Below are 14,596 nucleotides of genomic sequence, written 5' to 3' on the forward strand. Positions count from 1 at the left end.
CCCAACTGTTTGGGAGCGGTTGATGGAAAGCACATCCGCATTATAAAACCAGCCAGAACAGGATCGGAGTACTTCAATTACAAAAAATATTTTTCTGTTGTGCTCATGTCAATAGCCGATGCAAACTGTCGCTTCATCGCCGTGGACATTGGAGCTTTTGGCCGTGGCAACGATTCCCAGACTTTTAAGAACTCTGATGGGCCGCCGTGTGTATGGCAAAAATTTTAATTTTTAATTTTCCACGGCCACAACCGCTCCCCAAGACTCAAGGTCCACCGATGCCGTTTGTTATGGTTGAGGATGAGGCCTTTCAGATGTGTGAAAACCTACTGAAGCCATATTCCAGTCGGGACTTGAACCACACTAAAAGGATCTTTAACTACAGACTGACCAGGGCCCGAAGAAAAGTTGTGTACCTTTGGCATTCTAGTCTCAAAATGGCGCATTCTTGCATCAGCCATTAATCTAAAAATGGAGACAGTCGACGAGGTGGTCAAAGCCTGTGTGGTTCTGCACAATTACATAATGGCTAAGGAGCGACCCAACATTGAACTGGATGAACCAGTTGCACACCCACTGCCCGATTACCATCATCACCCGCTGCGGTCAACTGCTGAAGTTGGTCACATGCGGGACCAATTTGCCACCTTTTTTTATTCTGATATTGGAAGTGTCATGGCAGGACAATGTTGTGTAAATGTCCTGTTGTAATTGTATCTGTACCAGTAATTTTCTTAAATGTTAATAATATTTCTCATTAATAAACTCTGTCTCCCATGACAGCACTACGGAGAGAGGGGATCCGCCCTTCAGGGACAGGAAACCTACAGATAAAAGGGCGGTACCTCTCCCTCGCATCAGTTGGTTTCCTGTCCCTGAACAGGGAACCTCTTTCCGGTGGTACCTGTATGAAGACCGATGGACCGGGCGGTCGAGTACCGGCAGCGAGGAGGCTCCTGCCGCGGCTTGTCCGGCTCCCGAAGCCGCCACCGCTGGAACCGAGGGGTTCTTCAGGGTGAGCGGAGGGAGAACGCCGCCGACTCTGAGAGAGGAAGGGGCGCTGGATCACCCGGAGCTTCTGTGCCGACAAGCGCACGCTCAGGGTGCACCAAGATGGCCGCCGCTCCGGAAATGCGGCAGGACTTCCGGGTCATCGCCGCGCGCATGCGCGGTAGCTTCTCTTCTCCCTGGACGTGACGCAGGACCGGAAGTGCGGGGGAACGCCGGAGGTGGCGCCAAATACAAATAGGGAGATGGTGCACACACAGTTGTCGCACCATCTCCCTGTAAATCATGGAGGACAGCGATCCACAGGAGCTGCAGCCTAGGCAGCAGCACCACAAGAAGACAGACCCTAAGAGCGCTAGGAGTGGGTCTAGCAGCCGTTCTACACAGCGCAGCAGGTCTGCTGCGAAGACTAGTTCACCTCCTCGGGAACCTTCCATTCCAGACCCAGGGCCCCCTCCAGAACCGGTACCTGCCTGCACGTCCGAATGGTGAGTTGATCTTCGTGAATGTATTATAATAGGGCTCCCTCTTCTCCCTTAATAGGGAAAGAAGAAGCTGGAGAAAAGGAAAAACAAATCCTGCCCCATCTGTGACAAAGCTTTACCAGTAGCCTGGGACAAAAAGCTTTGTAAATCCTGTATCCAGCGTGTGCTATGTGAGACTCCCGACTTTGCATCAGAGCTAAAAAATATTATTAGATCTGAGGTTCAGAATGCCGTATCTTCCTCCAAAAAAGGAAAAGATAAAGTAAAGGAAACAGTACAATCCCACTCTGTCCGATCCTCATCTGATGACGCAGATTCGGACGACTGACTCCTCCCTATCCTCCTCCGAGGAAGATTCAGGCCGACATTGTTTTCCTCTCGAGGAAGTGGATGCCTTAGTAAGAGCTGTTAGGGCTACTATGGGGGTGGAGGAGCCTAAACCTGACAAAACAGCCCAAGATGTTATGTTTGGTGGCTTGGGACAAAAAAAACGGAAAACCTTTCCTTTAAATCCCAATGTCCAATCCCTAATTAAAAAAGAATGGGAAAAACCTGATAGGAGAAACACTTCAGTACCCTCGCTTAAAAGAAAGTATCCCTTCGAAGATGACGCATCCACTTCCTGGGATAAGGCACCAAAGTTGGATGTAGCGGTGGCAAAAGCCTCGAAAAAATTTGCGCTCCCGTTCGAGGACATGGGTACCCTCAGAGACCCTTTAGATAAAAAAGCAGACACATTTCTTAAAGGGGCATGGGAATCGGCTGGGGGTAGCTTGAGGCCTACTGTTGCGGCTACCTGCACCTCCAGATCTCTGATAGTATGGATCGATCAATTAGAGAGTCAAATTAGAGACGGGCTACCCAGGAATAAATTGCTGGATTCTATCCCTGCAATCAGAGCAGCAGCAGCATTCCTGGCGGACTCCTCGGCAGACTCCGTACGGTTAACATCTAAGGCCGCTGCTCTCTCCAACGCAGCCAGAAGAACCTTATGGCTCAAAAGCTGGCCTGGGGATCTCCAGACAAAGCTAAAGCTATGTTCTATTCCGTGTGAAGGAAATTTTCTGTTTGGAGAGACCCTGGATGACATTCTCCAAAAAGCAGGAGACAAAAAGAAAGGGTTTCCAAATTTGGGCCCAGCCCCATTCAGGCAGTCCTTTTGGAATCGGAGATTTTTCTGCCGCAGACCCCCCAGGGAGCAGAATAAATGGGAAGAAGGCAGGAGAAGGGATAGAGGTTACCTCTTTGGCAACACCTCTCGTGACAAAAAACCCGCCAAATGACATTGTGCCTACGGTAGGGGGAAGACTCACATCTTTCCTTCCCGCCTGGGAGAAAATATCCAACAACACCTGGATTCTAAACATCATACAGTACGGTCTAAAAATAGATTTTATTTCTTTTCCTCCCCGGAAGTACATAGAAACGAAAATAAGATCTTCAGTGGCAGAACAAGCAGCTTTAGAGAAAGAAATCATTTCCCTACTGCAAAAATCTGTAATTCAAGAAATCCCTCCTCAGGAAGTAGGAGAAGGGTTTTTCTCCCCTCTTTTTTTAGTACCAAAACCCGACGGGTCCTTTTGGACCATTATAAATCTAAAAAACCTGAACAAATACGTAAAAAATTACACATTCAAAATGGAAACAATAAAGTCCACCATAAAAATCCTGTTTCCGAATTGCTACATGGTCGTGATAGACCTAACCGATGCATATTATCATGTGCCCATCCACAATCCGTCTCAAAAATTCCTGAGATTGGCAGTTTCCATAAAAGGACAATTAAGATTTTTTCAGTACAGAGCTCTTCCGTTCGGAATCTCTCTATAGCCCCTCGAATATTCACGAAGGTAATAGAGGAAATGATGGCCCACATAAGGGAACAAAATATATTAATAGTCCCTTACCTAGACGACTTTCTCATCGTAAGCAACTCGGCCCAAAGTTGCAAAGAACAGAGGGACCGGGTAATGACTATCTTGACGGACTTGGGGTGGCTCATAAACTTAAAAAAATCAAAGTTGGAACCCTGTCAAGTACAGGAGTTCCTAGGTCTGACATTAGACTCCCGAGTACAAGAATGCCGACTTCCAAACCCCAAAAAAGTCAACATATCAGCCATGATAGCGCAAACCTTTCACCATCATTCCATGACTCTAAGGAGAGCAATGTCACTACTAGGCTCTCTGTCCTCATGCCTACCAGCGATACCCTTTGCACAGTTCCACACAAGAGAACTTCAGTGGCACGTACTCGAATGGCAGTCAATACTAAAAGACAAATTGGAAAGTCGAATCACCCGGAGTTCCTCAGTTATTCATTCCCTTCGTTGGTGGGGGGAAACCCAAAACTTATCAAAGGGAGTTCCTTGGGTGACACAAATATCCCGGGTGATAACAACCGATGCGAGTCCCACAGGGTGGGGGGCTCATATGGGGGACAGAGTGGCTCAGGGAACCTGGTCAGTTCAGGAACTATCAGCATCCTCAAACCAAAAAGAACTTTGGGCAGTGCTTCAGGCTCTTCTTTCTTTTCTGACCTATATTCAGGGACATCATGTCTGAATTTTTTCGGACAACAAAGTGACTGTAGCGTATATAAACCACCAGGGAGGAACAAGGTCTCAGGCACTCATGAGTTGTTCAGCCAAAATTTTCAACCTTGCAGAAGAAAATCTACTATCCCTCTCTGCGCTACACATTCAGGGTTCAAACAACGAGAGAGCAGATTACCTGAGTCGATCGCTGTTAATACAAGGAGAGTGGTCCCTAAACCATTCCATCTACGATCAGATCACAAAAATGTGGGGAGCACCGACAATAGATCTATTCGCCAATTACAAAAACAAAAAGGTGAAAAAATTCTGCTCGTTGAACCCGATAGGGAATCCACAGGCTCTAGATGCCTTTATGATTCCGTGGACTCAAAAATTAACTTATGCCTTTCCTCCAACTATTCTGATCCCGGCAGTCATTCGGAAAGTCAGAGAGAACAAAACGAAAATGATCCTCATAGCCCCGTTCTGGCCAAAAAGGACGTGGTTCTCCTGGCTGAGGATGCTTTCGGTCTCGGACCCATGGGTCCTGCCGAATATACCAGACCTTCTACATCAAGGGCCGATCTTCCACCCACAGGAATCGAACTTACATTTGACAGCCTGGTTTTTGAACGGAGACTATTAAAAGAAAGAGGTTTCTCGGATAATTTAGTTACCACGTTGTTAAAAAGTAGAAAACCCATCACTACTAAAATATATGGGAAAACTTGGAAAAAATTTCTGTCCGTCTCCAAAGTAAAAGTCCAAGATGGGCCCTCAATTCCTAAAATACTGGAGTTCCTACAAAAAGGTCTGGAACAGGGGTTGTCGGTTAGTACTCTTAAAGTACAAATGGCAGCTCTAGGAGCACTCTATAACCATTGCGGCCAACCCATGGATAATTAGATTTGTTAAGGCGGTGACAAGATCAAAGCCATTAGTCGCTCAGAAAGTGCCCTCATGGGACTTAAATTTAGTCCTCTCGGCGTTAACGGGTCCTCCATTCGAACCCATAGAGACGATTTCCATTAAAACTCTTATCACTTAAAACCATTCTCTTGGTAGCGTTAACATCCGCACGCAGAATAAGTGACATTCAAGCCTTATCCTCTAATCCACCCTTCACCAAAATATTAGATGATAGAGTCACTCTTAGACCCGACCCGGCCTATTTGCCAAAAGTGGCATCAAAATTCCATAGGTCACAAGAAGTCTCCCTGCCATCCTTTTGTCCAAACCCAAAAAATGAGAAAGAGCAGAACTTCCATAATCTAGACGTCAGAAGGTGCCTAATCCAATATTTAGATTCCACCAGAGAGTATAGGAAGGAAGGCTCTCTGTTTGTCTGTTTTCAGGGTCCCAGAAAAGGATTCCGGGCATCCAAGGGTACTTTGGCGAGGTGGATAAAGGAGGCGATAGTCCTGGCATATTCATCCTCGGGGAATGAGATCCCAGATGGTATAAGAGCACATTCCACAAGAGCAGTAGCTACCTCATGGGCTGAGAGGTCAGAGGTATCAATAGAGCAAATCTGTAAAGCGGCCACCTGGTCATCACCATCGACCTTTTTTAGACACTATAGATTAAATCTAGCCTCTGTGTCTGACTTAACCTTCGGACGAAGGGTTCTCGAGGCGGTGGTCCCTCCCTAAGCTTAGTCTCTGCAATTCTCTCCGTAGTGCTGTCATGGGAGACCGAGAAAGTCGTAGTTACTCACCGATAACGGTGTTTCTCGGAGCCCATGACAGCACTCGCTTATTCCCTCCCATCACGTGTGCGGTGAGCACCTTTAATTACATATAATTTATATACTGTATATAGTTTGAGTATATGCACGGGGTTCCTCTTTAAGAAATGTTGTAATATGATTTTTTCTCTGTTGTAAACTAACCTGGAGGTCCTCCGATGCTCTGTAAACCAACTGATGCGAGGGAGAGGTACCGCCCTTTTATCTGTAGGTTTCCTGTCCCTGAAGGGCGGATCCCCTCTCTCCGTAGTGCTGTCATGGGCTCCGAGAAACACTGTTATCGGTGAGTAACTACGACTTTCTCATTAATAAACTTTTTTTTTTTTTTTTTTGTTGTCTTGACCGTGTCTCCTATGTATTTCCTCTAAACCAAGGCTGTCCTCAAACTAGCAGTATTTGGTCTGTATTTAATATCAGTATTTGTAATCCAAAACCAGGAGTGGGTGATAAAGGCAGAGGTGCTAGTTATGTTATTATAATTTACCTCTAATTGTTTCACTCCTTGTTTTGGCTTACAAATACTGATATAAAACACTGACCACATACTGCTTTTGTGACGTTAGCCATGTTGCTTTAGTGGTAAGGTTGTTGACGTCATTGCGTCCTGATTCTATTCTGCTATGCAGTATCCATTGGACACAGACTGAAGAGACAATGACTGTCATACAAAACAGATCTATACTCATCAAGTCAGGTGTCAGAAATAATGAATTCATGATGCACATATAACAACCTCATGAATTCACCATTTCTGACACATGTACAGGTGAGCATGGATATGCCGTGTTTATGACCATCATCGTCCCTTCACTTTGTGTGGAATATTACGTACACAGATGAGAAAATGGAGGTTATACAAGGCAGTTCTCTACTCACCAGGTCAGGTGTCCTAACTAATGAGTTTTTGGACACCTGACCTGTTGAGTATAGTTCTGCATTGTATTTCCGAAATTTTCTCTTCAGTCTGCAACACTAGTCACAGACTAAAGGAAGAGATTATGGAGATAATACATGAAATATTTTTTTGGCCCACCTCATATCTCTATACTAAAGACACACAAAGCTGCGGTTGTTTATTTGCTAACTACTGGAGCTATGATGTGGCCAAAAAATTAAGTGTTCGGCACACTGCGGCGAAAGACACAATAAACCACACATAATTGGGGGCAAAACATTTTTTTTTTTTTTTTTTTTTTTTACACAAACTTTAACCCCTTTCTGCCATTGGACGTACTATTCCGTCCATGTGGGGTGGACCTTACTTCCCAAGGACGGAATAGTATGTCCAGCACGATCGGCCGCGCTCACGGGGGGAGCGCGACCGATCGCGGCCGGGTGTCAGCTGCCTATCGCAGCTGACATCCGGCACTGTGCCAGGAGCGGTCACGGACTGCCCCCGGCACATTAACCCCCGGCACACTGCGATCAAACATGATCGCGATGTGCCGGCGGTATAGGGAAGCATCGCGAAGGGAGGGGGCTCCCTGCGTGCTTCCCTGAGACCCCTGCAGCAACGCGATGTGATCGCGTTGCTGTGAAGGTCTCTTACCTCTCCTCCCTGCAGCAGGCCCGGATCCAAAATGGCCGTGGCATCCGGGTCCTGCAGGGAGGGAGGTGGCTTACCAAGTGCCTGCTCAGAGCAGGCGCTTGGTAAGCCTGCAGTGCTGTAAGTCAGATCGCTGATCTGACAGTGCTGTGCAAACTGTCAGATCAGCGATCTGTGATGTCCCCACGGGACAAAGTAAAAAAAAAATTTCCACATGTGTAAAAAAAAAAAAAAAAAAAAAAAAAATTTAAAAAAAATTCCTAAATAAAGAAAAAAAAAATTTATATATATATATATTTTCCCATAAATACATTTCTTTAAGTAAGAAAAAACAAAAGTACACATTTAGTATCGCTGTGTCTGTAATGACCCAACCTATAAAACTGTCCCACTAGTTAACCCCTTCAGTAAACACCGTAAGAAAAAAAAGGCAGGCAAAAAACAACGCTTTATCATACCGCCGAACAAAAAGTGGAATAACACGCGATCAAAAAGACAGATATAAATAACCATGGTACCGCTGAAAACGTCATCTTGTCCCGCAAAAAAACGAGCCACCAAACAGCATCATCAGCGAAAAAATAAGTTATAGTCCTCAGAATAAAGCGATGCAAAAATAATTTTTCTATAAAATAGTTTTTATCGTATAAAAGCGCCAAAACATAAAAAAATGATATAAATGAGGTATCGCTGTAATCGTACTGACCCGAAGAATAAAACTGCTTTATCAATTTTACCAAACGCGGGATGGTATAAACGCCTCCCCCAAAAGAAATTCATGAATAGCTCTCCCGTGTGCCCAAACAGGGGTTTATCCCAACATATGCGGTATCAGTGTACTCAGGACAAATTGGACAACAACTTTTGGGGTCCAATTTCTCCTGTTACCCTTGGGAAAAGACAAAACTGGGGGCTAAAAAATAATTTTTGTGGGGGAAAAAAAGATTTTTTATTTGTACGGCTCTGCGTTATAAACTGTAGTGTAACACTTGGGGGTTCAAAGTTCTCACAACACATCTAGATAAGTTCCTTGGGGGGTCTAGTTTCCAATATGGGGTCACCTTTGGGGGGTTTCTACTGTTTAGGTACATTAGGGGCTCTGCAAACGCAATGTGACGCCTGCAGACCATTCCATCTAAGTCTGCATTCCAAATGGCGCTCCTTCCCTTCCGAGCCCTCCCATGTGCCCAAACGGTGGTTCCCCATGACATATGGGGTATCAGCGTACTCAGGACAAATTGGACAACAACTTTTGGGGTCCAATTTCTCCTTTTATTCTCGGGGAAAATACAAAACTGGGGGCTAAAAAATAATTTTTGTAATAAAAAAATTTTTGTTTTATTTTTACCGCTCTGCATTATAAACTTCTGTGAAGCCCTTGGTGGGTCAAAGTGCTCACCACACATCTAGATAAGTTCCTTAGGGGGTCTACTTTCCAAAATGGTGTCACTTGTGGGGGGTTTCAATGTTTAGGCACATCAGTGGCTCTCCAAATGCAACATGGCGTCCCATCTCAATTCCTGTCAATTTTGCATTGAAAAGTCAAATGGCGCTCCTTCCCTTCCGAGCTCTCCCACGCGCCCAAACAGTGGTTTACCCCCACATATGGGGTATCTGCGTACTCAGGACAAATTGTACAACAACTTTTGGGGTCCATTTTCTCCTGTTACCCTTGGTAAAATAAAACAAAGTGGAGCTGAAGTAAAAATTTTTGTGAAAAAAAGTACTCCATTTTTATTTAAACATTCCAAAAACTCCTGTGAAACACCTGAAGGGTTAATAAACTTCTCGAATGTGGTTTTGAGCACCTTGAGGGGTGCAGTTTTTAGAAAATAACCAAGTGTGACACCATTCTATCATATAGACCCCTCAAAATGACATCAAATGAGATGTGGTCCCTAAAAAAAAAAATGGTGTTGTAACCATGGGAAATTGCTTGCCAACTTTTAACCCTTAGCTCCCTAACAAAAAAAATTTTGGTTTCAAAATTGTGCTGATGTAAAGTAGACATGTGGGAAATGTTACTTATTAAGTATTTTGTGTGACATATCTCTGTGATTTAATTGCATAAAAATTCAAAGTTGGAAAATTGCGAAATTTTCGCCAAATTTCCGTGTTTTTTTTCACAAATGCAGGTAATATCAAAGAAATTTTACCACTTTCATGAAGTACAATATGTCACGAGAAAACAATGTAAGAATCACTGGGATCCGTTGAAGCGTTCCAGAGTTAACCTCCTAAAGGGACAGTGGTCCGAATTGTAAAAATTGGCCTGGTCATTAACGTGCAAACCACCCTTGGGGGTAAAAGGGTTAAATTTAACTGTGCCTGCTTGGGGTAGAGTGATGTAAACGGGGGGTGTGAAGCAGTGAGGCCTGGCAAACAGTGGACAAAGCAGGGGTGGCAGGAGAAGGGGCAATGAAACTTTACTGGTCTGGTAGTTCGGGGATAGGGCTTGACACATGAGAGGCTTGAGACGCACTGGATGGGTGAGACAAACCTGACAATACAAACACACTGGGAGGTGAAGGGGGAGGAATACTAAGAGTCCGCTGGTGTTGTTGTTGTGTGTTTTTTTTTTTTTTTTTTTTTTTTTCTTTCTGGGTTCTGGGAAGCCTTGGAGGACTCTTGTCGTGGCATGGTCGTCGTGGGTGACCTGTTGGGGTCTGGCTGCACTGTGCCAGAGTCCGTAGTGCTCTTAGAGCGTGTAGCCATGCCAGAGTCCATAGTGCTCGTAGAGCAGAAGGCCATGCCAGAGTCCTTAGTGCTCGTAGAGCGGAAGGCCATGCCAGGGTCCTGCTGCATCGTGGTGGTGGTACAGAAGGCCATGCCAGGGTCCTGCTGCATCATGGTGTCAGTGGAGGAGGTCCAAGCAGGAGCAGCGGTTGTCATGGTGGTGGCGGTGGGCTGTCCAACAGCACTCTGCATGGTGGTGGTGCTGTACTGGTGTCCGGCAGTGCTAGGAATAGAGGTGGCCGTGCAGTGATATGCATCAGAGGTCGGCATTGAGGTTAGTCGTGACAGTGAAGGCACAGGTGGATATACCGCCACTGTCTGCTGAAAATACAGACTCTGCTGCATAGACTGCACGTAAGCAGAATTGCAGGCCTGCATGACACTCAGCTGGAGATCAGGAGTAAGGTGTTCCGACATGTCCTGCTCAATTTGGTTAAAAAAAATGATGTGCTGGCCTCTGGAGGTCGGCTTTTACTTGGTCAAGGCTTTTGGTGACCTGGATACGTGTATTCATGTGGCTAAGGGAAATATCCATTTGGTCACCCAGAGTCCTTCATGAAAAACCAAGCTCAAGTGCAAAAACTCGGGCATGAGGGACCTGTCCGATGCCCGCTGCCGGGTGGCCCCCCCAAAAAGGGGCAGTGGCAGAGGAATGGGGAAGACCTGATGGACCAGCTTCCTGGTCTCCAGTTTGTGTGGCAGGCCCACTTGCTGCAGCGCTGCTGGATGGCTGGGACAGGTCCATGGCTGTTTGATGAAGGTCTGCTCCAGAACCTGGGCCAACAGTAGTGCTCCATGTGCTGTGAAAAAAGGGGAAAAAAATTAATACCAAAAATTAAACAGACAACTTTTGTGGAATAGAAACATACAAATTATGGCAATACAACACAACCTAATGCACGGGATAAATGCTTATGTTCTCTGGGCAAGGACCGGTCTTAAAAATGCCAGAACACGATGGTATTTGTACTTTCGGATCCTTGCTCCTGTACCACTGGGAACACTGCTCTCTTGACGCAGGTCCTTGTTGAAGCGGTCCTTCATCGAACACCAACGTGTTTTGACTTTGGCCACTGTAAAAAAAAACATAATGGACTTTTGCACTTGCTCACACAACTGTGTGTGATGAGAGAAACTCCTGAGAGTTTTTCATCACACACAGTTGAGTGAGCCGGCCAAGGTCTCTGCTGCTTCACACTGCAGTGCAATACTTACCAAATGCATTTCGGACCCGAGTCAGGGCGTTGTCCCAGCCATCCCACATCGCTTTGGCCACCTCATTTCATAGGCGCTAGATCATCACGTTTGAGTGCAGTGGATCCTGGGTGTCCCACAACGGGACTCGCTCCTGGACCAGGGAGATGAGGAGGTCATTTTTCTATGAGGTCGTCATCCCGTTCTGGAACCTAAAAATTAAATAAAGACATTAATGTTGGATACGTTAACATAAGGAAAAAGAAGAGGTTGAGAAATGGCATGAATAAGGGAAGTCAAGATACAAAAGTAGTCCAGAAGAGAATTAAAAAGCAAGAGTAAAGTACAGAAAGGAAGATTAAAGAATACAACAGTGAGGATACAGCAGTCAGCCTTGTATACGTACACGCTGCCACCTTGCTACCCGACCGTGATTCCGCTGCTCCTGCCCAGTCTCTGCCGCAGTAGAAGTGCTCTAAAGAAAAAAAAAATTGTCATGTGTAGATTTGACAGTGAATACTTACCAATCTGAGGAGGTGAGTACTCACTTCACTGACATGTTCTACTTCGGAAGGCCCAGGACGTTGCTCCTCATCTCCAGACCTGAACCCCATTTGAAAACCTCTGGAATGTAATCAAGGGGAAGTTGGATAGTTACAAGCCATCAGACAAAGAAGAATTGCTTACATTTTCGTACAATCCATCAAACAAAGAACTGCTTAAGTTTTTGTACCAGGAGTGGCATAAGGTCACCCAAAAGCAGTGTGAAAGACTGGTGGAAAGCATGCCAAGACGCATTAAAGCTGTGTTTAAAAATCATGGTCATTCCACAAAATATTGATTTCTGAACTCTTCCTGAGTTAAAACATTAGTATTGTTTTTAAATGATTATGAACTTGTTTTATTTGCATTATTTGATGTCTGCCAGCACTTTTTTTTTTATATATTTTGACCATTTCTCATTTTTAGAAAATAAATACAAAATGTATTGCTTGGAACTTTGGAGACATGTTGTCAGTAGTTTATAGAATAGAAGAACAATTTATATTTAGATCTGCACTGATGGCCTCCATGAAGGTGACTTCGCAGTTCCTGCAGAGAGCAGGACCTGAGATGCCACTTTCCCTGACTGTCAGACACTGATGTGATGTGATCTGCTGCTATACTGTATTGTCCCATCCTGGGACAATGTAAAAAATTACAAAACTAATTAATAGTCTAAAAATATGTTTGTTTGTTTTGTTGTTTTTTTTTTTAAATCCCCATATAAAGAACAGAAAAAACCTATTTTTCCAATAAATACATTTGTGAATAAAAAAATAAGCAAAAGTACACCTATTTGGTATCGCCGCATCCGTAATGACCCACTCTACAAAACTGTCCCACTAGTTAACAACTTCAGTGCACACTGTAAAAAATAGAGGCAAAAACAATTCTTCATCATACTGCTGAAAAAAGTGCAATAAAATGGAATCAAAAAGATGAATGTAAATAAAAATAGTATCATTGAAAATTACATCTTGTCTCGCAAAAAACAAGCTGCCATACAGCTCCATCAGCAGAAAAATAAGTTATAGCTCCCAGAATAAAGCAATTAAATTTTACCACACGCTTAACGGTATTAAAAAAAAATGAATAAAAACCAGCAATTCAGTAATTGCTTTTTGTTTTTTAACTCCCAAAAATTGGAATAGAAAGTAATCAAAAAATGTCATGTGCCTGAAAATGGTGCCAATAAAATATGTCATCTCGTCCCGCAAAAAACAAGCCCCCACATGATTGTCGGCTGAAATACGGAAAAATTATAACTGTCTAAATATTGTCATGCAAAAACTAGTTTTTGCAATAAAGTGTATTTGTTTGTGACATTAGCCAAACATAAAAACCCTAAAGAAATCTGGTATCGTAATTGCACCGTCCCAAAAAATAGTCGCCTAATTACTTATACCGCACAAGGAACGGCGTAAAAAATAAACCCAATTCTTCATATGTTGTATTTTTCATTCTGCCTCCCAAAGATCGAGGTAAGACTCAGCGCACATTTTTCCGGCACTTTACTCTGAGCACTTACATTTACAGTTTGTGTAAATATCTGAAATACGTGATTCAGACAGAACCCCCGGCAGAACATTCCCTATAATGAGGCAGATGGAGGCACTGTGGACGCCGTCTGACCTGTGATCCAGTGGTATCCCGTCTTTTTAGGATTGCCTAAAAGTACTATTAGCCACAGTTTTGTGCATTTCTGAAAAGGATAACGCTGAACAGAGGCCGTACGGAGTCCAAAGTAACTCTGCTGCCTCATTATAGTGAATGGATCCATCATTTCATGTTCACATCACTCGGAGATTTAGATGGAAACCCCAATGTAAGTGCTCAGCGTAGAGTGCCGACTAAATGTGATCCTAAATGTTATGTAAAATGTTCCCAATAACATTGTCAACTCAATCCACAAAAAAAATGTCCCCACTCAGGTCCATGTTCTGGAAATATAGTGCGCTTCCCCGTTACTGGTAGCACAAAGGCTCTTGAAAAGCCTAATGTCTCCTCACCCCCATAAAAGAAATTCAGCGCATTCTCCTCCAAAATCCAAATGACCCCATCCCTTCGGAGCCCCAGTGTGCCTATACCACATTTAGCGCCCGCATGTTTGGCATTTCTATAGTGAGGAGAGCTCGCCTAATTTACAGGTGTGTGTCTCCTAAAGCATGAGCTGGGCGTAATGTACTAGTCACTACATCGTACTGGTCACTACCACGGCAGTTTACAATTTTCATAGTCGAAATAACTACATCTGTGGTTCCAAAAGGGTTATATTTTCCAAAATGAGGTCACTTGAGGGGGGATTCTTCTTTTTTTTTTTTTTTTTTTTTTTTTTTAGCACTTAGGGGCTCTTTATATGGAATCCGCAAACTATTCTTGGAAAATCTGCACTACAGGAGGCAAATGGCGCTCAGTCTCTCCCGAGTCTCTCCGTATGGCTAAGCAGTACTGTGCATCCACATACGGGGTATTTCTACATTCAGCAGAAATTGTGGGACAAATTTTGGTGCCATTTTTACCCATTTCCCAGTATGAAAATGTAAAACTTGGGGCTAACACACAATCTTGGTGGTAAAAATATAAGTTATTCTTTCTTCACTGCCCAATGGAATAAAAGTCTGTGACACATCTGTGGTGTCAATATAATCAGTGCACCCATAGATGAATTCATTTAGAGGATTAGTTATGGGGGATTCTGTTCTGGCACCTCAGGCATTTTGCCAATGTAACATGGCACCCTCAAACAAGTGCAGCAAACTCTGCACTGTAATATGGTGCTTCTTCCCTGCTGAGCTTTGCAC

Source organism: Ranitomeya imitator, chromosome 3 (assembly GCF_032444005.1).
Source record: "Ranitomeya imitator isolate aRanImi1 chromosome 3, aRanImi1.pri, whole genome shotgun sequence".
Lineage (NCBI taxonomy): Eukaryota > Metazoa > Chordata > Amphibia > Anura > Dendrobatidae > Ranitomeya > Ranitomeya imitator.